General features: G+C 39.4%; 1 protein-coding gene across 1 annotated transcript in view; it reads left to right on the top strand.

Moving 5' to 3' along the window:
* Positions 1–27,204, top strand: part of ADARB2 (adenosine deaminase RNA specific B2 (inactive)) — a 305,595-nt gene that overhangs the window by 949 nt on the left and 277,442 nt on the right. The window lies entirely within an intron of this gene.

Raw genomic sequence — 27,204 nt, 5'->3', positions numbered from 1 at the left:
CAGGATGTCATTGCGAACAGGGAATATGCCCTAGATTACAGCTCTTCGCAAGGCTGTCTTGCTTTCTCCTGTAGAGGGGATGACACACTGCCGCTTGATTTTTGATGTTTTGCCTGAAAAAGACGAAGTTAACAGGCTGTGAGCACTTTAAAGTAAAATAAACTGATACGAGGAGCAGAGTGCCAGAGATGCCCAGCTGCAAGGCATTCAACTGCGGAGATGCGAAGTCCGAGTGTTTACCCAAGCAGTAAATATAATCTAACATGTAATTATGATCTCTATGTGGTACTCACACAAGTTTTACTCAGCTAGCACTCAGGCTGATGCGCTGCTTCTCCTTCAGATTCTAGAAAACCTAATTTATAAGTGCCATTAGCTAAGTGTCTCGTAATTATTGTGTTGAAGTCAGTAAGTGCAGTATTTGATAACTTTTTAGGAAGGTGTCGAAAGCAGCTTTTGTATAGTGGCTGGTAAAAACGGGCCAAATGCTAAATGCAAGGCTGTGTCATTTGATTGACATTTGTCACTGTTTTTACTTTCATGTGTTAACTCTCTATATTCAAAATCATAGTAACAAATCGTGACCTGCACACAAACAAAAACAACAGACGGGCAGATATATCAGGACTTCGAGTAGATGTGCAACTTCAACTTGTTACTCTGGGTTTTTAGCAGGTTATAACACCTGGTGAGAAAGGCTGCCTTTTACTTGGCATTACAGAATAAATTTTAAAACTCTGAGAAAGGAGCACCTTCATACTCAGTATCCTTTACACTTCCCCGTAATCAAGTTGTGCTCTGCAGACTTTTATAGGCTGATTTGTTCTAGAAAAACTGTTTTTCTTCGGAAATGCAAACTTAGCCTAGCTTTAGTGACCTGTACTTGGCCAGGAGAAAAGAGTAAACCATTAATCTATGCAGTGGAGAAAAGGTACTTGGTTTAATTTTGTTTGTAAAAGCAGACGAAAGTTAGGGTCTTTCAATAAGACTTTTCTGATGCATCCTTTTTTGCTTTGTTTTGCCAAAACAAGGTGGAAGTTGAATGTCCAAAAATAAACAAACATGAAAACTTGCTCAACAATAACTTGGTAGCTGACAGCTATTTGTAGAATGCACAGCTGGAGGTGGATCACATTCTAGAAAGTGCTTAACTGGCCAACATCAATAGGATGTGCACTTGAAGTGTTAATTTTTATGCTTCCAAATGTGCTATTTGTAACCACTTTTCAAATAATGTAGTTCGTTAGTGTACTAATTACAGATTTGTGTCCGTGTGATTTTGGTTTTCCTTTCTTTGTAATGACAGTATACATTCAAAAAAATACAAATTCCTATAAAATCATGCTGGCCAAAAAAATTCCTGTAACTTAAAGCATGCCCTGTATAAAATCCTGTTTGGATTTTACTATTATGATAGTTTATTTTTATTTAGTGACCATCTGTTTTTCTTTTATTTTTATGGTATCTCATAAGGAGGTGTTGCTTAACAAACAGACTATTCAGGAAACTAGTCAAGAAAATGTTTATTAGGCTATTAAATTACTATTTTTTTAAATGGGAATTATTGTCGGCTCCACTGTTATGCAGGTTTGATCTGTTTAATAGATTGCGAGAAAGTCTTTGCAGAGAGTTAGACCAAAGACACTTGCTTTGAACTATTCTCCAGCACATATCTTGTTGTTTATAGCAGGAATGCTTTTGGTAGCCACTTTAAAGTGTGTAATTACACAGATATGTTTACACATCCATACACAGGAATACCTATGAACACGAGAAGGAAAAAAAATTCACTATAGTCTTAAATTCAAATTGAGTATTAGACAAAGTAAGGAAATTAGTTTATCTGTCACATCCCCAGTCCTTAAGGAAATGGACTCAACAAATTACTTATACAACTTACTATATTTTATTACACGTTACATAGAACTGTGCTTAAAACCAGGTTGACACATTGCCTAATAAAATATCTAGGAATGTACACCAGCAGAAACAGTGTTTATTCTCTATTTAGCAGTGTTGCTTATCTCTTCTGTTTTACTTTCCATGTTTTCAGTCCTGTTTTTGCTCTAGTTAGTGGGAATTATAAATTTGTCTGTGTGGATATAGCACTTCATGCCATTTCTTTTTTACCTGGATGCTCTGTTTTAGGAGTTTCCTAGGGGCAGAAAGCAAGTTCAAGCAAGGAAAGCAAACAGAATTCTCTGAATATCTGAATTTCCTTGTGCATTTGGCCTAAAAATATATATATATATATATATATAAAAAACACATTCAGTAAGAGTCAGAGAGCAAATATTCATATATGCAAATCAAGCACTGAAAAGTGTAGGACACTGAAAATTATTCCCGTGTACAATATTATTGTCCACCAATTAATTTGCATGCATCCTATTTTCTTGCTTATGAAATCCAGCAACCCTTTCAGTAAGAAGATCCTGCCTTAACAATAAATGTCTATGCAGTGAATATCATATTGCAAACCTAGTCTTAAAGTGATTTTATTCAGTTTTACTCTGTGCAGAATGTGTGGTGTGTTAAAAAGTTAAAATGTGTATACTTAGACCTATTTGTTAAATTAGTATAGGTAGAAATATTTTCATTGTCATTTAAAACAGTATGATAACTCTCAGTGGGAAGTAAATATCTTAATTTTTCAAAGATCTAATTAAAAATTAATATGGATGCTTGACAGATTATCTGCATACTAATTTCATGTGGCAGCAGTAGTAGATATTTTATATTTCTCTCAATTTGCTCGGTTTTGAGTTGTTGGGTTTTTTTTTTCCAATTGGTGTGTAGAAAATGACCAGAGGTGAGAAAATTATGCCTATTGATTTAGAGAAACCCGTTTAAAATTTTTACGGGTTTATAGGCGGTTACAGCGTTTGCGGGTTCCTGTGTTTTCTCAGGCCTCTGGAATATGGCAGAGTACTGGCAGAACTCAACACAGCTTGTGCCCGTTTCATAGCCTGTGGTATAGATTTTGAAAACAAGGCTTTTTTTCCCAGTTAAGTCATTACAAGTAGACCAAACAAAAGCAGAGTTGCCATTTGCTGATAATACTAAAAAGGCCACACTTCAGCAGCCTCCAGCAACTTCCTAGTAAGCAACGCACAGAAAGTAAGTATGAAATCGGGGATTGGATAGAAAACCCTTCTGAGTCATTTTGCAGTGTAAGACAACAATTAAGACCCCTTATTTGCAATGCCACTTATGGGGTTACTGAGTGAATTACTGGAAGCAGGAGGGCATCAGGTATCCCTGATGTGGTAGAAAGCCATGGCCAGAGTCACTGCTGATACAATGGGGCATGAAATAAAAGTTGACAGTATAAACTAAATAAGGGCAGCAAGTGGGTGAGAGAGGCAAAATGATTGTGAAATGAAATTCTATGAAAAATTAATGAAATAGAAAGATTGTGCTGAAGATGAAGGGAGGAAACCAGCTTGGTTCTTCATCATCCTGCAATGCCAAAGTAATAAATGAGCGTGTTTCATCTTGGCGAGGTTCAGGGACACAACTCCTTCCCCACAAAAGGATTGTGTTGTGCTTCACAACGTGTTCCGCTTATCTCGTGCCCTGACAGCTCGAGAGGAAGGGAATGGATTTGGTGATAAAATTAAATTGATTAAACCTTTATCCATCATCTAATTTGGTAGCTTTCTTTTTTCTTTTCTTTTTTACTATTACCTCCAATTTCTAGTGATCCGTGTAATGACAGCAATTTGAGATAGCATCAAGGACATTAGCTACGATGACTGAACTTAAATTTAGAATAAAAATATGGGATTCATGAGTCCATATCTAAATAGCAGACGATTAGGTTATAGCAGAGTTGTAACTTCCTAGCAACAGCATGTAATTGTGAGGACAATAGAATGGTGTATTTTACTTTCAAAGAGAGCAGCATGTAATTGTGAGGACAATAGAATGGTGTATTTTACTTTCAAAGAGAACAAAATACTGCAACTTCATCTTGAAGTATTAATTATATAAGTAGAAAAAGCACTGGTATGAATATTGACCACGTCTTACATGAGCAATAACATATATAGTAATTTCTACCTTTTTGAACACAGATATTGTCAGATGTTTTGCTTTCCTCAGGGGCAGTACACAGGCATGTAAAGCTAGTGGCAAGGAACCCTACTGTTGGAAATCATTTCATATTGCTTAAAATTTTGTAGGTTCTGCTTGGTGACTTGCGTAGGAAAATTCTCCCAAAAGGTGAGAGCTTTGCTTTCAAGTTCCAGTTTAAGTGGTATTAATGGAGTTTTGAAAAATACTTAAAGGCAGCCCTTTCTGAAGCGATACTCTAAAATGGAAAATGCTGCACTAAAAATTAAAGGTTAGATGAAATTGCCTTGTGAAATACCAAGTTACTAAGGGTCTGTGCAAACTGTATTCTTGGGTTCCTTTCATGCCTTATAGGCTAGTAAGTTGCAAAAAAGCGAACATGAGGATATCTGTCTGATCTCTGTTAATTGTACTGCTTTTGAATTACTGCTGGCCAGTATTGTATAGGTTTTGCAAGTAGTAATGAACGTGAATTGATCCCCGTGTTTACAGCTAACTATCTCTACAACCTGTCAGGCAGTTTACCATTTTTTCCATGTAAGTGATTAGTTATCCAGACAAAAAAGGCTGATATGCATCAGCGGATAGATCATTCTCAAGGCATCTGTGGTGAACTTGACGTCTGCTGTGTAAACCAGGCTTGTTTAGCCTGCAAATTATGCAAGTTTCAATAGTAAAACGAAGCGCTTACCTTTCTGCTGTGGCTGACCTTTGTTCCCCGCTGTATGAATTTGAAACGAAGCAGCCAACCTGGAGGAGTTTTAACAGCATATTGTGATATATAACATATTAAAAAGACTGCTTTGTTAACTGGTGGAAGCGGCTTGTCAACCCGTACTAATAGGCAGCCCTCCCTGGGTCATAAAATAGCCAAATTTAATGCCTTAACAGAAAGCATTAAATGGATGGAGTTATTGTTGTTCAATCAGTCTCAAATTCCTTGCTTCTTACAGCACATTTGAAATATGAGGATGTATTTTTGGACCCTGAATCAACAATACACACTCTGGACTAAGGACTGGACATTGCCATGGCTGGTTTAATGAAAATCTCTGCTAAGCTAAGCGTGATAACAAGGGAAGCACGGAGCAGGGCACGGTGCGTAAAGAGCAGGACGGCTAATATTGAAGATATTACCGTGACATTAATGAATGAAAGGTGTATTTTCACTGAGTATATTCTGTTTCGTTCTGGCTGTTCTAGCTCCCAAATGTGCACTAGAAATAGTGAGGTTTCAGAGACATATGGCAAAAGGGATTAGAGATGTGTAAAATTTTGGTAGAAGAAAATTGATAAGATTTATATTGTTTACTTTGGAGATAAACATAAGAAAAGATACAGTAAAATCATATTAAAGAAGAAAGATTATAAAGAAGGTAAACAGGCTACTCTAATTTATTCCTGCTTTTTTTATTTACTGAGACAGAGGCCTTTAAGGAGCGAAAATTTCAGCATTTTTAACAGGAGTGGAAGGACTTTTTCTGTTTAGACTGTACATAGCTGGCCTGGGAATTTTGTTCATTCAAGATATGGAAAAACAAAACTTATTTGTAGGGAGTTTGAGGTATTTGATTAGCTCAGCTGAGACTCGCGCTGCTGAGTTTGATGCTCAATTCAGTGACTCTAGGCTTTGGGTAGGATACATTAAGAAGGATTTCATTTTTTTAATATGAGATAAGAATCCTCTTTTTCAGGAAATTATCTGACTCCTGACTTGCTTGGATTAGGTGGAAAGGTGATTTGTAGGCAGTTTAATCGCTCCTGCTGACTGTGAGGCTTTTTGCACTCTCGCGTTTCCCCAGCGGAGGCCGTGGCGTGGCAGCGGTTCAGGAGGCGCCTTTCTGTGCGGCTTCGCGGCGGTGGCGATGCACGTCCCTCTGCCCTGTGCTCCCCAAACCAGCAGCACAGCTGGGAAGGAGGCAGGCACATTTCCCTGGAATTTTCCTGACAGCTTTTTAAGTCGCCTTCCGCTCTGTTCCTACTCAATGCCCTTTGTGGTGTTTGTAAAAAGAGACCTAAATTGAGACTGATTCGTAGTCTCTTACTTTGATTCTGTACTGAGGTTAGGACGATTACAATAAAATTAATTCACCCCACCCATTTCTTATTCTCTTGGAAAAAAGAAACAAAAGGGTGAAATAAAAGGGGATGAAAACAAATTTTACAAATACAAGATAATTTGTTAAGCAGAAAAACCCCACAGGTACTGGCATGACTGCCAGTGCATCGTCATCAGATGAATATTGTGTCATAGGGGATTACCCCTGCAACCTAATCTGTATTTTTGAAAGTGTTTCTGCTGGGTTCAGATTTGGTCTCAATGCTAAACCAACTACTGAGTCTGATTTTGGAGCTGTGCCACTTGTGAGTGCTGTTTCTGAAACCTGCACTATGTGCTGGTGGCATTTTTTGTGCAAGCCTGGAATGAGCAACGAGCAATAAGTAGATCTCAGCAAAATACTTTGTGCTAAAGTGTGACTTTTTTTCCCCCATTTTTTGTTCCTTGCAAGAGAAATGGTGCTCAGAATTATTAACAAAATCACCTTTCTCCAAATGCTAATGAAACATCAGCGTGAAGAGTCAAAGCTGCTGGGAAGTGTGGGAAGAAATAAGTAGAATTTGACAGATATTTTATCTCCATCTTCTTAGGGATTTACACACAACTGATTTTATGCAATTGCTTGCTTCTTGCCACTTCTCAGAGACTGTGAAATGGCTATTTATTCCTTAAATAGTGGGATTTAACAAATGTAAAATGATGGCTTTCAAGACAACTGTAATAATGTGTTACCTTTGTATAAGGCCTAATTCTGCTGCCCCTACTCAGAGTAAAATTGAAATTGAAACTTCTCAGTATCAGTCAGGGTTGCAGAATTGTGTTTTAAGTACATATGTATCTGTGCCTTAATATACAGGTACATATATACATTTTTGTGTGAAATATAGTTGTCTAGCTGTATGAAGTGAATGACTGTAATAAACTCCAGGTTATATGAGACAAAGGGTCATAAAGCCTTTAGAGTTAAAATTATATGAAGAATTTTTATATTCCATTGAAGTATTTTGTTTAGTGATGTAAAAATAAAATACTCTTTTATAATTTGGTTTTTTTTAACATTCATCCATCCAGACTGTATGAGTTTGTAATTTTAAAAATGTATGTATAAAAATTCTCATAGTATTTGTGTGTGATCTTTCTCTATGCAATAATAGTCGTCTTATAGACAAATCACAAAAGCACAACTCCACAAGGATTATGGTTTTTTTTTTGGTTTTAGAGTGAGAAATAAAGAAGTGAAAGACACTTCTTATAAGCCAGACTTTTTAGAATATTTCTATGTTCCATTTGTGTAGGTATGTTTTTTGAGTAGCTAAGTAATTCAGCATGGTGAAGTCAGGTGTGTGTGCAGAAACCCATAATACTCATGCCAGGAAACCCCAAATCTTTACCAAAAGGTGGATTTGTTCTTAAGTTTCTTTGTGAGCTGATCTTTCTCCAGCTGAATCCTACAGAAGGACTAACAGAGCAGAAGCCAACTTTGAGCTCGTGCTCTGCATTGCATCCATGCCAGTAGCCCTGCTGCAAACCACCAGACAAAATGCCCAGGGCTTCCTGAACAAAACTTACCCAAAATTAACTTTCATTAGCTGATTTCCAGGTTGTAATTTCCCTTCTTCTTGTCAATCATGAATTGCTATTTACATGTCCATATTAATGGGGATTTTGGGAAGCAGGCTGCAGTGGTCGGCGGTGCCTCATTGTTGAGCAGTGCAGTAATTAAAGTGGAGCTCAGCTCTTGCTGCTTGTGGATTTAGGAGTTTAAAAGAAACAGTACAAAAAGGGAATGTTCTTTAATACCACTGACAGCAGGTTTCTTCCACTTGCAACTGCTTCAAAGATTATTGATTGACCTGTGTTTATCATTTATTTATGCTAAAGCATCTGATGCGTGTCTGTTGTAAAATCTGTTGTTTCTAAAATCAAGATACTTGACTTGTTTGCAATTCGTGTTTATAATGATCAGTTTTTACAGTTGCATAACAGAGAATTGCTTTAACTGGTGCTGTGCCCACAAAGAGGACTTTTTGTGCCTTTAATTGGAATCCATAAGCACAAGACATTTGATGCTGTGGTTTTTTGGTGGGTTGTTTGTTTTGTTGGTTTTTGGTTTTTTTTTTTTTAATAAAACTGACTGTGCAAATCCTTTAAAATTTCTACACAAGAAGAGGGAATATACAAGAGTGTTCAAGGATAAATGTGAAGCATTTTAGTTCTGCCAGAACAAGTCAAAAACTAGTTTTTCTAGATTAACTTGTACCATCTTACATTCTTTTAAAAGAAGACTTTATTTCTGCAATTCATTTTATTAAAAAAAGAGAATTTTGAAATCTTTTCATGTTACAGCACAAAGTGTAAAACTGCAAGGTAAAAATGGGCAGTAAGTTACTTAACAGGACCAGTTACCAGGTGATGGTTATTAGGTGTCAAAAAAACCTGGGAATTTAAAAATATATACAGTTTTTGAGTAGTCAGAAATGAAATAGTCTTTTGCAGTTAGAAGTCTGGTTTGTAACAGAAGTAGTTTAACAGAACACTGCTTTATAGATTGGTTAACCCAGGCACATTTTTAAGCAAGTGCTACAGTCTGCTTAAATGTGGTAAGAAGCCATAGACAAAGATGTTCTGTCAGATTTTCCTGAAGGCTAACACTGAATTCCTTATTAAATTTGTGCTTTTGTGATGTAAGGCACATTGGACTATTTTTCCCTGACAATGGTAAGATCATGCTTCTCTTCAGCTGTTTCCAACTCATCCCAGACAGCAAGGATTCTTACTGCCCAGAGTTAATAAAAATGCATCAGTGTAATCATGCTGGGTACAGTCTCAAACTGCTTGTGGAAAGTTATTAACTCTCACAGGCAGACAGGCCGTATTCACCCAGTTTACGGGAGGGAAACTGAGTCAGAGCAGTTAATCTCTTGCAGAATTCATTAGCAAGAGGTAGGAATGCAGGAGTCTGTGGCTCCACTTTCAATTGTCCAAGGAACCTGGCTCCGGTTTGTAGCAGTCCTTGCCGTGGCTGTGTCCCAGCTGCAGCTGGATGTCACTGTCGGGGTCTGTCACTGTCGGGGTCTGTCACTGCCGGGGTCTGTCACGGCTGTCCCCAGGAGCTGCTGCTCCCAAGGTGAGCCGTGTGCCAGCTGCAGGCCGGCGGGGCACCGGGGCTGCCAGGCAGGAGAGGGCAGTCCCTGCCTGCAGGGCAGCCGGAGCTGGGCATGGCAAAGCAGTCCCGCCTGCTGCTGCTGGAAAGAAGAGGGCTTCGTGTTTACTTATCTGTTTTGTGTTTGACAAAGGCGTGGGATCTGGTTCTTCTGTGGTGTTAAATCACATTTGTTCTTCAGCTTCTGTTTCTCCCAGAATGGTTTGTTATAAGTGCTGAGGGTGAGGTTTCTAGGTAGCAAAGTTTACATTTAAAGGGCAGCTCTTTCTTCAGTATTATGCAGCACATTGTGGACAAGTCTGCAGAATAACCACAATAACTCCAGTTTTGTAATATACATTACCTCCTTCAGATGCTGCAAGAATTTGCTTATGGAATTCATTGCAACTGTTACAGAGTACTTTTGTTTTTAAATGTGTTTTATCCTTTTAGATGAATCACTTAATTTCACAAGGATTAAATACTAATTTCTAAATTTCATCAATTCCATTTCCATTAAAATCATAGTAACCGTCCCTACATTTGTACCTTGACTGTAGTTCATCAATTTCATTTATGCACAAGCTCTTCAGAAGACCAGAAGACTATTCCACTTTAGCTAAAATCACTCTAAATTCACTCTAGTCTTTGACAATAATTCTTTGACACTGTGGCAGATACATCTTAAGATGAAAAAAGAATTAAGCACTCATTTCTGAGTCCAGGAAAGTAATTTATAAAGTTAAAAAATAATTTAAAAATCTATTCCTCATGCATAATTATCTTAATTTTGCCTCAAAACAGTTGTCTCTGAAATTAACTGAAACCAAGCAGCAACCAATTACACTGGTTTGGGTCGTGCAGAGTGCTGTTTTAACAGGAGAATGAATTAAGCAGTACAGAAGCCATCTCAATAAAGATAATCACAAATGTTCCAAAAAATCACTCCTAAATAAAAGTGTATGTAACCTTGAAAATCCACATATTTGCACTTCTTCAATTTGTTTCTTATTTACCAAAACACCCATCTCTTTCCTCCCCTTCTTTTTACTATCTTACATCCCTTGTTTGTATCCTCACCTACTGAAGCAGCTGCTATTCATACAAATTATGAAAAGGAAAGTATATATGAGATTGGTGCCTGGAGAGGACCAATATATCATCAAAGGTCTTTGGGGTAACATATGGCCTTGGTTCAGCAAAATCACTTCTTCAGTCATTCCATTGCTGCTCAGAAAAGCAGTAAATAATAAGTAACAAGATCTGCATACAAATGTGCTGGTGCTTAGGTTTCTTTGTGGAATCAGAAACTGGATAAGAAGTTACTATTATTTTCCTAAAGACTTTCTATATACAAAAAAATTCATAATGCACCTTCTTACAGCATATGTTTCTTAGGGCTTATTCTGTTTCAGCATATCTAAACTGATCTTGCTACAAGTTCCTGAGCTGTGTAGATGTTTCTCTGATGCTGGCACATAAAGTTGCTTCCTGTGCTCTTTAGGCAGAAAAGGGAGACAGCAAAAAGTCAAGAGGCTGAGACTTCTTAATGGCCATTGTAGCAAAAGCAATGTGAGCGTCATAGGCAGGCAGTTGATTGGTAAGAGTGGCTTGTTAATCTTGGTTAATTTTACAAATCTTGTTAATCTTGGTTAATTTTAAAAACCTCGTTAATCTTGGTTCCCAGTACCTTTCCTGTTGCTGGTTTGCCCCATACCATCCTGTTGCACTGCTGGTGTCAGGCACACACCTGCGTGCAGGTGCAGTAACGCGCAGCCCTTGTGCAGGCAGACAGCTGAATTTCCATCAGTCATTTCCCCAACAGGTGTCAGTGAGTTTGCACGTTGTAGAAGAGATGATGACTCACAGAAATCCACATGGCAAAAAGAGACTTCTTGGTCATGATCAGCTCAGGCTTTGCAGGGAGGTGCAGTACAGGTGGGCAAGCACTCTAAAGGCACCAGGGCATGGGGATGCTCTCAGCACACCTTGGGATAAAAGTGTGGCTTAAGGGTAGCACAAAAACATCTCCCTGACCAAATGTAGGAAACTGTTTCCATCAGCCCTTTCTGGCAGACAGCTTGTCTTTGCTGAATGTTGACAACATATTATATAAATTTCTCTGCAACAGCTTGTTTCAGAAACTTTCCCCAGTAATAAAGATTAAGATAGAATTTGTTTTGACTGCTGTAATGCATATTCATTAGATAAAAGCCCAGACAATTACTATGATAGTTTCACTAACAGGTGGAGCATGTTTTAGGATTTGTTGGGCATGGGATTTGCTGGAATAATCTCAGACAAATTTGGGCGATTATTTTTGTGATGAAAATAATTTTGTATGGGAAGTGAGAACGTAAGCAGATTTGAAGGTGATTTCATTATGTTTTTACATTAGTTTGCTCTTAAAATTTTAAATCTAGAATAAGTTCATACTTTGAACAAATGCAGGTCTCTCAAGGGCAAGCAATGAACCACACAACTAAATGGTACCTTTGTAATGCAGCTTAAAATTGCATAAATGGTAAGCAAAAGTATTTCTAACAGGATATCACTTTATTGCGTTCATTTTCCAAAAGTAGGAAAGAGCTAGAAATTATTCTTTTTCTATCCTCACTTGTATCATGTCCACTTTCATCCATTAAAGTTATCCATTAATTTCAGTGGAGTAGATAATATTACAGCAAATATGCATTCATCAACGTTGTTGAGAAGTTGCAAACTAAAGCACAATTTCCCTTTTTGTTTCCACTAGAAAAAAGTGAAAGATTGAGAGCAGAATCAAGAGGAAGAATATAGGAGCCCAATCCTACCCCATTACATGGGAATCTGTGCTTTTGAGGAGCACCAGGCCCTACAGCTTATGGGACCTGCATCTCATAGGACATTCTCATATGGGAGGTGACACTGTCTTCAGCACAGTTTGGTCTTGATGATAATTTTCATGGGGATTGGGGTCATGATAACTGGCACTATCAGGGGTGGATCACTGCCAAATTAGTTCAACAAAGTAAACAAGGAAGTTAAAACTGCACACTCAGGAAAGCACCTTAATTCATCCCTACAGGACAGCATGAGAATTTAATGTTAAAGGAGGTTTAAAAATACACCTGCCTAGCACAGAAGTTATCAGTCTAGACTCCCCATCTGTTGAATGCCTTTTAAGTATCAGTAGCACTTCAGTGTCTGACTTAGGCAGAAATCATCATGTAAAAATGCTAATAATTTCTCTACGCTGTTTTGTTACGAATGGGACTTCAAAGTTATGAACGCATATGTTTATATTCAATTTCTATTTATGTACTTAAGCACAGACTCTCTTGTACTGTGCATATTAATGTGCCAATATGTGCTCCAGCAATGCCTGTATTAATGTACATTCATATTACTATAAAGGGCTGGACTCAATGGAAGCTTTGTCCTAGGCTTCATAAGGAGCTTGAATCCTACCCTGTATTTTTTTTAAATAAACATTGGAACAAATTTCCAGGAATTAATTTAATTTATAATATTGGTTTTTTGTTGTTGTAGTTGGATTTTAATTCTTAAGCACAAGTTTTTTATGAGCTGCATCATTTTCAGCTGCTTGTGTAGAGATGTTTCTCTGTTGACAGAGCTGCTTCCATACCCCGTTCGCCATCCTCCTTTGTCATTCTTGTTTTCAGTGTGTTTTAATTGTGCTCTGTAATCCCCTATACCATTATAACTGATTAATTAGCAAACGTTCACTTTCAGGCTCTGAATTTTTCTCTTAGGCTCAGACCATTCATAATCTCAGCTGAAAAGACAAGATTGAACATCTGCCTTGTATTTAATCTCTTTGCATCTTGTACCCATCATGATTATTGTTTGTTCTTTATTATAACTGTGGGGTTTAAGGGTGAAATGTTATGTTCTGCATTATCTGGGCTCTTAGCCTGAAAATAAATCCATGCAGATGAGCCATGGGGAAATACAGAAATCAAGGAGTTCACAACTTGTGGGGTTTTTTTTGTAGAATTTTGGACCTCAGATGTCCATTTTTTTCAAGAATCAGCTTAAAGAAACTTTGGGTGGAATCAGACAATGATAGATGAATTGTTTCTTTTGCAGAGCTTTCATCAGTTTATGTTTGCACAATTTTCTTTGCAAAGATGTGGGATAGAAATATACACATATTTGTATACTTGGAGTAAGCAAACAAATCCAACATTTTCATTCAGTTGTCAGATGCCAAGATCTGTGCTTTTCAGAAAATCCCATTAAGGGACCTGCAGCTGTACCAGCTGCTGGTGACAGTGAAAGGACCATCCTCCTTCAGAAGCTCAGGTCTGAGCTTCCCTCAGCTCCTTGTCAAGATTTCCATGTGAAGCCTGTCTATTCATAGCTTCTGCAGGGAGCAATTTTCCCTGCTGCACTTACTTGCTTGCTTTTTTGTAATATAGTTGAGGTTAAGATTTTGAGGGATCAAGTACCTGTTTGTCATTACCCATTTCCAGCTGGAAATCTTGGGATGGCAAGCTTTCTCTTCCCCCTCACTGACTCACAGCATGAAGAGATAGTGGAAATTTTCCCAACACATTGTACATTTGTCAGCACAGGTAGAAGAGTGGTGAATAAAATAATTTCTTTGCTCATCCCTCCTACTGTCCTAGTCACAATCTCAAACACCAGGTAGCATCACACAGAGGGGTTTTTTTTTCTCCAAAAGGAACTATCTGTCTCCGAGTGTCACATAATTTATGCAGAATTGAGTTTGCTTCTCCTTTCTGCTGCAGCTGGCACCCCTGTGTCATGTCCACCCAAGAAACTGAGTTGTCTTTGGCCGGAACTGGGCCATGGGGTGTATTTGGGCTCTCCCATACATCATTTCTTATCTTAATTAGGTGGTGCCACCCAGCTGCTGATGTCTCTTGCAAATACACTTTTCTGTTATTCATGCTAGCTAAGCCTTCCAAAATCTGCAGCAGCTCCAAACACATTGCAATAGCATTAGTACAGGTTTTGGAATGATGCTGTAATATAACATATTTCAAAATATTTTCATTCTGGAATTATAGGAGAAAAGAAAACAGCTCATGCCCATTACTTCTTCAACTGGGTTTTGTTTTTGTTTTTGTTTGTTTTTTTTTTTTATTTCTTTCAGAACGCTCTGTGGTCTTTGTATGTATTTGATTAAAAAGTAATTTTAAACATGGATAAGAAATAACATGTACAGAAAGCTGCATTTCGGCTAGAAGTGGCAATGTGAGGCATCTTTCTGGGGCTGTGGCTCCAGTCTGCCAGTTTCCCATGGAGCACAGAGCAAGTGTGGCTGAGACCACAGAGCTCTATTGCATTTTGAAATAGTCTCAAGCACTCATTTCTTTTCCCATGAAGAACTACTTTTAAATATTCCAGGAGGCCTTTCAGGAGAAATGGCATATTCCTGTTCTGACTGCCTCTGTTTTTAGAGATCTCTTTTGCAGGTGTTTTTTCACTTACAGCTTTGCATTGCTCAGATGCATTGCTCTCTTCTCACACAGGTGGAATCTGGCTGTTGCCCTTAGCTGGTGTCTTTGATCAGTAGTGTATCAGCAAGAAGCAGGTGAGGCTGAATTTTGGGTCAAGTGTTTCTTCAGAAGATGGCTCAAGAGTTGATAGGACTTAAGGGAGCTGCAAGACCCCACCTACAACAGCCTGTGCTCTGGTAGGAGAGCTGATGTGATACTTGAACCTGAGACCCATGCCTGTGTCACCTTCTGCACATCCTTTCCATGGGAAGAAAACTCTGTTTTATGAAGAAGTCTATGAAATGTGTGTGTGTCTGTCCAGGAGCAAGTCAGGGCCTTCAGTTTAGTGTGTGCTAGAGAGCTGTTAAAGGGTTGGGATCAGGATGGTCCAAGCAGCTCCAGTTCTGCTGGATGTGCTCACACAGACCTGTGAGAGCTGCAGTTATAGGACGTCACACAGCCATGGGTCTTCTACGTCTCCTGGAGGAATGGTAGGAGTGTCATGGGCTGTTGGTCCCCCCAGCCCTGTCAGCAGGGAAGACCTGTGTCTTACCTGATGATTTTCTGAGCTTTGGGGGCAGGTTCCCACACTTGCAAAATGGATTTCCTCTAAATGAAGCTCTGTTCTGAAACTGGCAATGCTGAAAGTTAAAATTAGCTTCTCCTTTATTACTAGGACATATTTTTAGGCCCTAATTCATGTCTCATGTGAACGCAGTCCTCCCACTCCCACGTTGGGAGTACTGAACTGGAGTCTGCAGGCTGTGCATTACGTTTTCCAGAAATAGGTGCAACCTGAGATTTTGAATATTTACATTCTCTGCCTTTATAAAAAATGCATTTATTGATTTTAGGTGCATATATGAGTTTAAAATAGTGAAAAACTAAAGTAGAAGCTGCTAACCTTTGGTTTTTTTGTCACTCCGTCCTATTTTTATTTTGGTTGCATGAAGGAGAACTTAGCTCAGTTTGCATCTAGATGCTGCAAAATGCAAAAAATCCCCACAGAATATAAGCTCAATTCCCACAAAGATATTTTGGATGTCTCCTGTTTTCTGCCCTCTCCTTTGGAGCTCTGGAGCCTCTAAGCCCAGCTGCTGGTGTGAGCCCTGGTGCAGCAGCACACCAGCATTGCCCTCCTGTCAGAGCATCTGCAGCTGGTGTTCACAGAGGTCATCTCTGCTGAAAATGTTCTCCTGGAGCCCTGATGTGCAGCAAAGACAGGGCCTGGCCTTCAGAGGAGGTTCCAGCTGGTGCCATCAGGCGGCAGTGAAGGGATTTTGGAGAAATTCGACCTGGCCACAGCCAGGGTGGCAGAGATGGCTAAGCAAGCTGGCAAGCATTGGGAAGGAGCTGCAGCTGCCTGTGATGCTGGAACCCCTGCCCTGCAAGGCCAAAGCTCCTGTCCTGCTGTGTGACTCCCTGCCAGCATCCCTGGGGACACAGGCAAGGACAGCTGGGTCAGCAGCAGTGGCTGTGGACAAGGAGTTCGGAGGTACCCTGCTCATTGAACACCCTGCCAATGCCACTTAGAAAACTGTCCAGCAGGATGATGAACTCCAGTGAGGAATGGAGTTCATTTGCTGTGGAAACACGGCCCCTGTTCCCATTAGGGCTGGTTCAAGGGCAGGGGACAGTCTTCCCCTGCCTGCAGGTGCCCTGCTCTGCCCTCTCCAGTGTGGTGTGTTTTGTGTCTGCTTCCAGGTGTTGATGACCTGTCCTGAGTGTTTCTGGGGTTCATGCTGTGCTGGCAGACAGAGGGTGGCCTTGCAGCCTTACCAGGAGCTGCCCTTAGTTGTGCATGCCTCCCATCCAAAGGGAGGTATTGCAGGGATGGGCCCTCAAGGCCACGTCAGAGCAGCCACAGGCTCTTGATGGAGAGTGCTCTGATCTTGGACAATGTCTGTGACCATGTGTTCTTACCAGGGAGATCCATTCCAAGGAGCAAGAGAAACAGGATTTTAGCAACCCCTCCCGAGGGCTGTCCTAGCAGCTCTGCACTGGGAAGGCAACCAAGTCCAGAAGACTCTGATAACTGCCACTCCACAAATGATAAAAAATGTAAAATATTTGTATTGCCACCAAATATCTGTATTTGTATTGCCACCAAACAAGGATGGAATTATACATAAAACCTAAAGTCATTATTTTCCTTTAAGAAATAATAAAGTCTCTTACTCTCTCAGCATACTCTGCAGACTGATGTAATCAGTCCAATAACCACTGTCTTGAAAAAGAAAAGAAAAAAAAAGTATATAGAGTTTGGAAAAGATCTGTTTCATACTAGTACATAAATAAGGCAGAAATAAATGAGACATTTAGAAAATGCAGATCAAATCTCATCTTTTTTTTTATCTATTATTATGGAAGCTTGCATTAGGTAGGATTAGAAAATGATCACTGAGAAATATTGTTGGGGTACTGAATATTTCAAGTCACTGAGGACTCAGTTTAAAATAAAACCATCAGCTATATCAATATATGAATGGAGAGGAATCAGATATTTCTGCTCCTGCAAAAAATTAATAATGTAAGTCATTAGCATTGGTGCAACTTGCTTCTCTTTCTAATTTACAGGCACATATCTAGATTAACCATAAAATATTCCTGGGTTTAGGACACACTGTCCTCCATTGAATGCTTAGCCTGGAAAGGTTATTAACATTGAATGGGGACTGTTCTCTCAGGAGAGCTGCAGATAAAATGACCAGGGAAAGAAATAGCACAACTTCTCAAATTAGCATAATTAGTAATTATCTCTTAATAGCCCCACTTGGCTTTGGAGACTTGGCACTTGAAATTCCGCTTAAAGTTCAGTGAGGAAAAACAAATTTCACGCTGAAATGTCTCAATAACACAGCTGAGTTGCTGAGGTAATCGTCTGGTTTAGGTAAAGGAAAGGAGATGAACATATGGATAGGAAAGATCTTTGCTGTAAGCACTGTGTTTGTGTTTGCATATGTAAAGCACTCCAGGCTTAATGGTACAATTGCCACTTTCTCTGGGGGGTGAGGGGAGGGCAGGAGCATGAGTGGGACTTTTCTCTCTTCTTTAGTGGAGAGAAACAGATGAAGATAATAAACTAAAATGAGCAAACCCCATTCATTTTACTCTAGAATAGTGTAATTTCTTTTGCAATTCTAGCTGAAATAAAAAACCCAGAGACAGACAAGCCAAGCAGTGGATAGAAAAGCAGCCTTTATCATAGCCAGTGGCAGAACTAAAACCTTTCAAATGGGGACAGTTTTCCAACATTTAACTCAAGGTAAAATTGGATGAATAAGCACAGGCAGCCTGGTAACCCTATTTTTTTTTCTTTCTGTGGCAATGAAACAGATGGCTCTCTTAAGATGCTTTTGGCTGGGAAAGAACAAAAGCAGAAGAGAAGTATTTACCATTTTTTACACACCTAAAGCCCAGTCCTCTTTATCCTCAGGCAGAAAGCAATTTATCCATCCATCCTGATGGAAACAAGCCTTTGTTATTAAGTAGGCACATTTTGATTTACATGTTGCACAGCTGGTTGGAAGCTTTCCACTAGGAAACACATACACAATTGATAAGCTGTCCTCAACTAGTTTGAAATAAAAAAAAGAAGTTTTTTCACTCTGCCTTCTTTGGCAATTCATGTTGGGTGCCAACACTTCAGCAGTGGATTTATTGTGGTGATGGTTTGGGGAGCTTTGGTTTTAGTGTAGGTTCATGTTTTGGTCTGGTTTTTTTCAGGGGGATTGGGGTCTTTTTGGAATTTTTTGGGCTTTTAAAAAAAATTTTTGGAGGGGGGGAGTGGGGTGGGTGTGTATATCTGTATATGTTTGTATGTGTGTGTGTGTGTGTGGACATACAAAAGCATGTATATTTTGAAGTGCCAGATTGCCATATCCCAAAAGTGCAGGGTGTCAAGGCTTGCAGTGGCTCCTGCCACACATGGCCCCTCCTGGGGTAGAGTCAGGTGCCCTCTAGAAGAGGCACTTTTTGTTCTGTCTGTAGAGTGAAGGACCCCTTGGCTGCAGGGAAATTACTCTTTGGTACTGTGTCAACACATAAAATAGGAAAGATGAAGACAAACTAGTGAGAGGAGGTTGACAGCTGTTATAAAACTGATAGGCTGACACGCTCATGGTCAGAGGAGGAAAGGGTTTGGCTTAGAAACTGTAATTAAGGCTGGCCAGGGTCCATTAGCTCATCTTCACTAGTAGCTTTGCAACCTCACACCCTATGTATCACCCTTTTTATACAGGCTCTAGGTGAGAAATGTGATTAAGCAAGATGCTATACTATGTTTCCAAGGCCCAGTCTCTGAAAGCAATTCAAATGCTTCTATCAACTAACAAAATCCATTTCAAAATTCTGAAAGAGCATGAAAGCAAAGAGGGAGAAGGGAGAAAAGAAATGGAAGCAGATCAAAAGAGATGAAATGACATTTGAAAGGTATGGAAATGAGAAGAATATTGAGACTGAATTAATTGCAAAAAAAAAAATCCTAAAAGATGCAGTAATCCAGCAGGTCTGATGTAAATATTTGCAGGCTGACAGAAAGCAGGGAGATGGGCCAGTATCATGATGAAACTAACACATTTCTCCCTGTTCCCCCCAACCAGTCCTACTCCCAAAGGAGCACTTGACAAATAAATTAAGCTCAAGCACCAACAGTAGAAAGAATGCAGAAGAATATTCTGATGGACACCTGAGATATCTCCTGATAGACTGTACGTGGGCAGCTGCTGAGAAGAAAATGCTACAAAAGAAAAATACCCACTCCCTGACAAGCCTCTTTGTGGAGTGATTGATATGTTTCTGCTTTCCTCCTTCCCTATAATATTGAGAATGTGAGCTACTGCTTTGAGGCCAGAACTATTAAAAAATAATAATCTGTGAACACTAGCTTGACTTTTTTTTCCCCCAAAGCTGTAGGTAGTAAGTGTTGATTTTTCTTGGTACCTCAGACTGGGTTTTTTAGGGCAGATTTTTTCAGAACAGATCTTTTGTATTTTGCTCTTAAATTTCATCTTACGAAATGCAGTAGAACCAGTTGGGTAGTTGCACATGTGTCTCGTTTGCTTGCAAAGTTCATTAGAAAGATGACTTTGTTAAATTCAGGAACCCCAAGCTTGATTTGTGGCTCCGCTTCTGTTGTTTGTGTGACTGTGGCAATCTGCTCTCCTCCCCTCTACACTGGGTCTGCCAGGACAGACAGAGTGACTGCCATCACTGTTATTTCTAATCTCTTAGTGCTCTGAGCCCTTTAGGAACCATTAAATTATGCCTGGGATGATGTGATCCTGATCTGATTTGGGATCTCCTGGTTGCAGTTGTGAAAGAAATAGCAATATTCCAATGGCTGTTGTGAAAGAAATAGCAATGTTCCTATGGCATTCGGTGTTACTTTTAGGCATTGCAGAAGCTGAGTGTGCAGCCTACAGGTGAACATCCAAAGGCTACTTCTGTGACATTAGGTCTTGTCAGACAGCAATTAATTATTTGGCCTAACTCTGTGATTCTTGGCAAGCCTTAGTGAGGTGGTTAAAGGGCATTTCTATTCTGCCAAAACCAGTGCTAAAGAGGAATGCTCAGCAGTTCAGTCAGGATTGGACCTTTAAAATTGGACAGAGTGAAGAGGAGAAACAAGCAAAAATCACCTGAGCAGAAAAATGCCTGAGGGTATTTCATTCTCTTAAAAAAGGCCATTGGGTTATATTGACATCATTGGTGGCATTTAATTGTGTCAAGCTGGTGATCTGTTGCCTTGTTCCATTTTTTTCCTTTCCCTTTCCAATTTTTGGAACCACCTATTTTGGTTATTTCTTGAATGCTGGTAATTCAGAACAGAGCATGAATAAGAACATATTGTGTATTATATTTGTGTTGCTTTCAAACAGAGTTAAGCATAACCTGTATATATAGATCATGGCAAGAAATATCAGTAATTTTCAATGGAAGAGTAAAATGGACAATCTATCAGGCCTATTCTCCTTTATTTAATAAAAGTAGGTCAATGTAGGTTTTATGCTGTTCACATTAGTGTCATTCATTTTAGCTTTACTAATAAAAGTGAATGGCTGGTTGAGCATTACTGGAAGAGGATGTCAGAGGAGAAATTAGGAAAAGGAAAATCGGTAAAGAAACATTGCAGAAAGTAAAGCCCTACGTCATGGGGATGTTCCTATAAAGTGTGTTAAATAACTCACATCCTGGTTTTGAAACTCCCATTTCTAAATGATTAAAGTTCAAATGAACTGGAACATGAGAAAAAAATATATCTTGTGTACTTGTTTAGCTTCAGATCAACTATTAAGCACTCAGGAGATGCTGACAGTGGGCTTCATGCAGTCCTGTCATGATTCCCATTTAACTCTTGAAGTGTTTACCAGATAGTTGAGTATGCCATGATTTGCTCTGGCCTCTGCAATTCTACTTGAGCTGTGACTTGCTGGTTTGGTTCCTATTAATTTCCATGGCCAGGTGCCTGCCTGAGGGGATCATTAGTGGCATGAGGAATGCTGGGTGGTGATTATAAGATAAAGACAGGGAGAATATTATTTTATGTGCTGCTACCAGCATAAGGCTGTTTATTGAAGCAGATCAAAGTATGTAAACATGTGCACACACATAAATCCCATTGCATTTCTTTAATTTACCTTTTACAGTTTTTTAATAATATTAAAATTTTTCATGTAGTTAAGAAACAATCCTTTTAGTATTTCTCATAGAGGGCCCTGGAAAGTGATGAGTGAGAAGAGAAGGAATCAGGATTCTTTTTATTTGCTTTTCAGCTTTTATTTAAGGCATAGACTATGCTTTCACATCTTTCCTGAAAGAGTAAAAAGCTTTCAAATCCCTTCAGAAAGGGTGAAAAAGTTGTTCAGCTTCACACAAAAAAAGCACACAGATTTCCTTCATATCCTGCACCTTAAGTCACTCATTTTTTTTGTAGCCATTTCCTAATAATACTTGAAGGAGACCATTTTTATGTGTATCTAAAACTAGTTCATGTTAAAATTCTGCATCTATCATTACAGCATTTGAGGAACCATTATTTTTTAGTGCATTTGTTTTAGATTCTTTCTAGAGTCTTGTGAACAGTCCCAGTCTCAGATCACAAGTTCTGTTTGGGTTATAGTCTGGACTTGCTGCAGGATGTGGGAAGCCTTTTGGTGTCTTCCTTGTCCATTCAATGCCCTCCTTTCATAAACCACCCTAGGCTTCAAAATAAAAATAAAATTTAAAAAAAAACACATCAGCAATAACAAAGTCAACTAACATAACAAGTTAGCATAAGAAGATTTAAGGTATTTTAAATACTTGACCTCTAAACACTCTTCTTTCAAGACATGCCTTAGATTCAGTTTGGATCCATACAGACATGACATACCTTAGGCTTTGCTATTTTTTACTAAACTAAGAGGAAAAAAAATTCCCATTCTTTTGCATTTAACAAAGTCAAATTCCCCATTGCATGCTGAGCTAAGGATATCTCTTCTCTGTCCCCAGGCAAAATACTGTAGTAGCAACTGGAAGCCTCATAATTAACAGAAAGTGGGAGAAATTAGTTATTTCAGGAGGTCATACTCTAGTAAGTGGAAAACGACAAGGCCCTCTGTGCATCTCACACAGTGTTAAGTTCAATTCAGGTGCTCTAGGCTGTGAGTGGTCAGGAAAGCAATGAGAACACTTCTCTTAGTCTGTCATTTGCTATGAAACACAGAAAGGCACAGGCAGATGTCAAAAAGAACGAGGGGCATAATTTCCTACAGGGCAGCTTTGTTGTAGAATTAGACCGGTCCCTAGGTAGAAGTCGACAGTGGCTGACCTAAGACAGGGTTCAAGGTAGCACGTGCACTTTATGTGAGGTACCGTGGAAAGCAGAAATTATGTTGTACTTGTTTGGAGATGGCAAAATTTTGGATTAACTAGAAGCTGACTAGATTCTTTTTTAAAATGGGAAAAGGCAGTCTCTGGAGGAGTACAAGTGGTATTAGACCCTATTAGTGGTACTGTAGAAGGCATTTGAATTTATTTGACAATCAGTGAAATCAATCATTTTAATTTTACCCCTCAGTATGACATTCTGTTCTAAAAATTATTTGGATTCAGTTTTGATGAGAAATCCCAAGCTTTTGCCCTCACTTCTGAAGGAATTGTCTTATTTTACACTCACATAGATTGTATTTTCAATTTGGGGTTGTTTGTAAAAAAGAAACAGGGAATTCAGTATAGTTCTTTAAATCTAGTCTCTCAGTTTAGTAAGTGAGCCATTCCTAAAATAACAATATTTATGTATGATTTCAAGGAGGTGCCCAACCACAGCCGGGTCTGCATCAAAAGAAGCATGGCAAGAAGGTCAAGGAAGGTGATTCTGCCTTTCTACTCTCCTTTCGTGAGATCCCATCAGTAGTGCTATGTTCAGCTCTGGAACCCCAGCAAAAGCAAGATGTGGATGTGCTCAAGCAAATCCAGAAGAGGGTCATGAACATGATCAGCGAGCTGGAGCACCTCCTGTGTAAGAACAGGCTGAGAGAGTTGGGGTTTTTCAGCCTGGAGAAGAGAAGGTTCTGAAGAGACCTTATAGCACCTTGCAGTACTTGGAGGGAGCTTACAGAAAAGGCAGGTAGGGATTCTTTATCAGGGAGCATAGGGATAGGATGAGTGATAACAGTTTCAAGATAGTGGATTCAGTTTAAATATCAGGGAGAAATTCTTCACTGTGAGAGTGGTGAGGCAGTGGAACAGGCTGCCCAGAGAAGCTGTGCTGCCCCATCCCTGCGGTGTTCAAGGCCTGGTTGGATGGGTCTTTGAGCAACCTGGGATAGTGGAAGGTGTCCCCACCCATGGCAGTGGAATTGGAATGAGATGATCATTCATGTCCCTTCCAACCCAAACCATCCTATGATTCTGTGATTCACTCTTTGATTCTGCCATTCAGTGTATCATCTCTCACGTATCTTGAAGAATGCCCAAAGTTTTACACCAGCATTGCATCTTGCTCCAGGTTGGCAGCTCACTGAGGAATTCTAGCCCAAAGGCCACGTGTAGCTTTGGTTTCTGCAGCACTGTCTGCACCATCTAAGGCATGATGCACTTGTGTCTGCACAGCTTAACTCCCAAATACCTAACATTAGTCCGCAGTATTTTAAATGTGTATTTATCCTGATCCCTTTAAAAAAGTTTATAATAAAATATGTTTCTTCAGCAGTCTATCCTTTGCTTGCCTCTGCCTTTTCCCCAGACATCTGTGGTCATGCAAAGGATCTGGTGGCATCACAGAGATGAATTGTCCTTGCATACTTAACTTTTAAATATAGCATTTCTCTTTAACTCTCATTGACCCCAGATGAATTTGAGTGAGACTTCATGTGTTTTGAACTTCAAAATTTGTTGTATCCTCTTTAAAGAATAGGGGACAATAAAGCCTCAGTTTTGGAAATAATAATTTCAAAAAAGCTTGGGAGACAGGATCAAAATCCAAAAGATGTCAGCCTAGATAATTATATTGAGGTTTTATAACCAACAGGTTGATGCAGTCACAGTGAAATGAATCAGAACAAATAGTAGTTCAGCTTGCTGTGGCATGAGCTGCCAGTTTTCTTTCTGTCTCCCAGAGAGGAAGGAGCTGCGATCTGCTTTAAATTCTGACATCTAGTAAAGCAGAGTGATGTATGATTCGGCACACAAGCTCATACATTGCACAACAAAGTATGCCATTTATGAGGCTCTCTAAATATAGGGAAGCAGTTTATTTAAGTAATGCAGTAAATAACAGAGTAGATATTTTAGTTCAAGGGAATGTATAAGCCTTGAGGGCTGAATTCAAGCAAGGACATTTTTATGTGGATACAGATCTTGGATTATTGAGACTATATGCCTACCTGTCTATAGTTTCTGTATTACCCACTGATCATTGCTACCGGTCACCTTGCAAGAAATGTTTGTAATTGGCTAGAGATGATGCAAGAAACAAATAAAACTGATTTAATTTGGCCTCAAAATTCTGAGCTTTCAATATGAGAACTTTCTTATGCAAATGTCACTGTGGGTCTGTGTTGTTCAAATTGGTGGAAGTTAGGAATTTCGTGATCACCAACACTTCTCCCTGTGAAATTTCAATTTTTTTTTTTTGCTCATTCCTTGGCCATTGATCTTAGAACTGGGATTTAGATTCTCCAGTCCAGAGTAATACTTGCTGTGTTAGCTCAAATCTGGGAGCCAGAGCTTAAACAGTGTACAGGGAAGGCAGGAAATCTTCCCTTCCTGTATGTTTAAGGGAAGAAGGTTATGGGAATGCCAGAACCAGAAGTTATAGTGAACAGCTGTGTTCAGTGACGATTGGTGGGCATGAATCAGTTCAATCCTTTGAAACATGTATAATTTAATATATGCACAGTCTTGCTTAAACTAATGTGTTCACTGAAACACATTGGGTACTTGCAATTATAATTTTCCTATAAGTTACCTTTGATAAAGGTATAATGATGATTAACATCTATAATTAACTGTTAAGTTCTTAATTTAGCAGCAAAGCACACTCCAAATTCTGCATGTGTGGCACAAAGTAATAGAATCACGCTCTGAACCCCCCTCCTTTTGCCTGCAAAGCTGAAGCCAGCACGTGGGGGCTGTTCAGGTTTGGTGTGGGATATTCACTCAACCTTCCATCGTGGCCCTGATGGGGGGGCATCCCTGTTCCCCCAGATGCCAGCACAGAGACCCAGGTGGAGGGTGAGGGGCACCAACATGCATTGGGAACTGCAGGATTCCCCACACTGGAGCAGCTCTGTCCTTCTGCCACAGTGACAGCCCCAGTCTTGGACGGGTTTCATGGGCAGGGAAGACACCTGCTTCTCTTCCATTGTTCTTGGGGCCACAAGGATTTAGGTGAGGAATCAATGGGATCACAGAGGAGAAGTAACCCCAGTGGGGTCAGTGGATTGTACTGATTTATGTCAGTGCTGCGGTTACCCAAAATTCCTTAATTTTTAAAAACAACCTCTAACACTGCAGTGTTACCATTAAGAGATTTCAACTTTTTTTTTTTTTTTACTTTACTATTTTACCACATTTTGCTATTATTTACTATTATGCTACTGTGTAGTAGGTTTGCATATATTCATAGGCACAATCCTATTTACTCTGGAAGTTACTGCTCTTATGATTCCTGTTATTTAATGCCACAACATAGTGAGTGAGGAAAAATAATACATCTATTTCTCTTTTTTATATCAACTCCAGAGTTTTACAATCCATTCAGCTGGCAAGGCCTAAAGAAGTCATTTTCCCATAGAGCACAAGCAGCTCAGAGTCTGCAGCTCACAGTGTCAGGGGACCTGGTCTCCTGTACATGACCCTGTATCCAATTATTCTTGTAACCTGGCTGCTTAGCGTTTCCATTGCTGATTACAAGTTCTCCTTACCTTGAAACTATTTTTTGAAATCTGTTGGACTGGAATAAATGTTTTGTTCTTGCCAAAAATCTTAGATCGGATGCAGAGAGTAGACTATAACCAGCTGCATACGTGCATCCATAGGTGCCATAATGTGCTTTATTCTTACCTGACTACATTCATAGACCTATTAAAATAAATGGTACACTTTGAATCTAAAATATGTGCATTTCTAACAAGCTGTGTTGGACTGAGGTGAATGCAAACACTCATAATGGCCACAGGCAATAAAAACAGATTGTTTCCTGAGCAACTGGCTGGCCTTTGTGCTGCAGGTAGTGCTGCATGAAGCCCTGGAAAAGCAACATCAAAGTAAACTAAAGCAAATGATGGCACCTCTCAATGTCTTGCTGAGTTTATGCAGCAGTTCCTGCCAGGGGCAGTGTGGCTGCCCCAGGTGATGGAGGAAAGTGAGAGAGGTTTAACGCAATGTAGTATCCCCACCTTATGCCGCTTTTTCCAAAGAATTTGTTGGAAAAGCACAAGGCTGGAGAAAGAAAATGTGGCCTTTGAGCTTCCCATTACCTTGTCAAAGCATCATTAATAGCTGTGAGAAGTTCTAGTGTGTTGCAGTGAAGCAATGGAGGCACTTTGTGCATTAGCTGCAGACTCCCATCATAACCCAAACAACATTAACTTGCTTTCAGTTTCCTACAAATGAGCTGCTCATCAGCTCTGTTATTACACAAACGTGTAGCAGCTGCACTGCAGAAACAGATTGCTGAGGAAGTGCTTCAATTCAACTCTCTTATGCAACCTTCCTATCATTTTGCTCAATTGATTAATTCCAATTTTGCTATTAATTTAATTTTACTGTTGTCAAAGTCCTTCTGTATTTTTTCACGTGTTAGCATCTTTTGGTCCTGGCTGTGTCTAATACACCCTTAAATCATTTTTTTAAAGAACTCTGTTAAGCCTCAATAATTTATAATGTCATCACAGGCAGCAAGTATCCAGTAAAAAATATTTTGATAGGTATAAAACTTACAAAATGACAAAAAACAACAATATGCCATT

The sequence above is a fragment of the Motacilla alba genome, chromosome 2 (genome assembly GCF_015832195.1).
Source record: "Motacilla alba alba isolate MOTALB_02 chromosome 2, Motacilla_alba_V1.0_pri, whole genome shotgun sequence".
NCBI lineage: Eukaryota > Metazoa > Chordata > Aves > Passeriformes > Motacillidae > Motacilla > Motacilla alba.
This window is presented reverse-complemented; position numbering and strand designations above follow the sequence as displayed.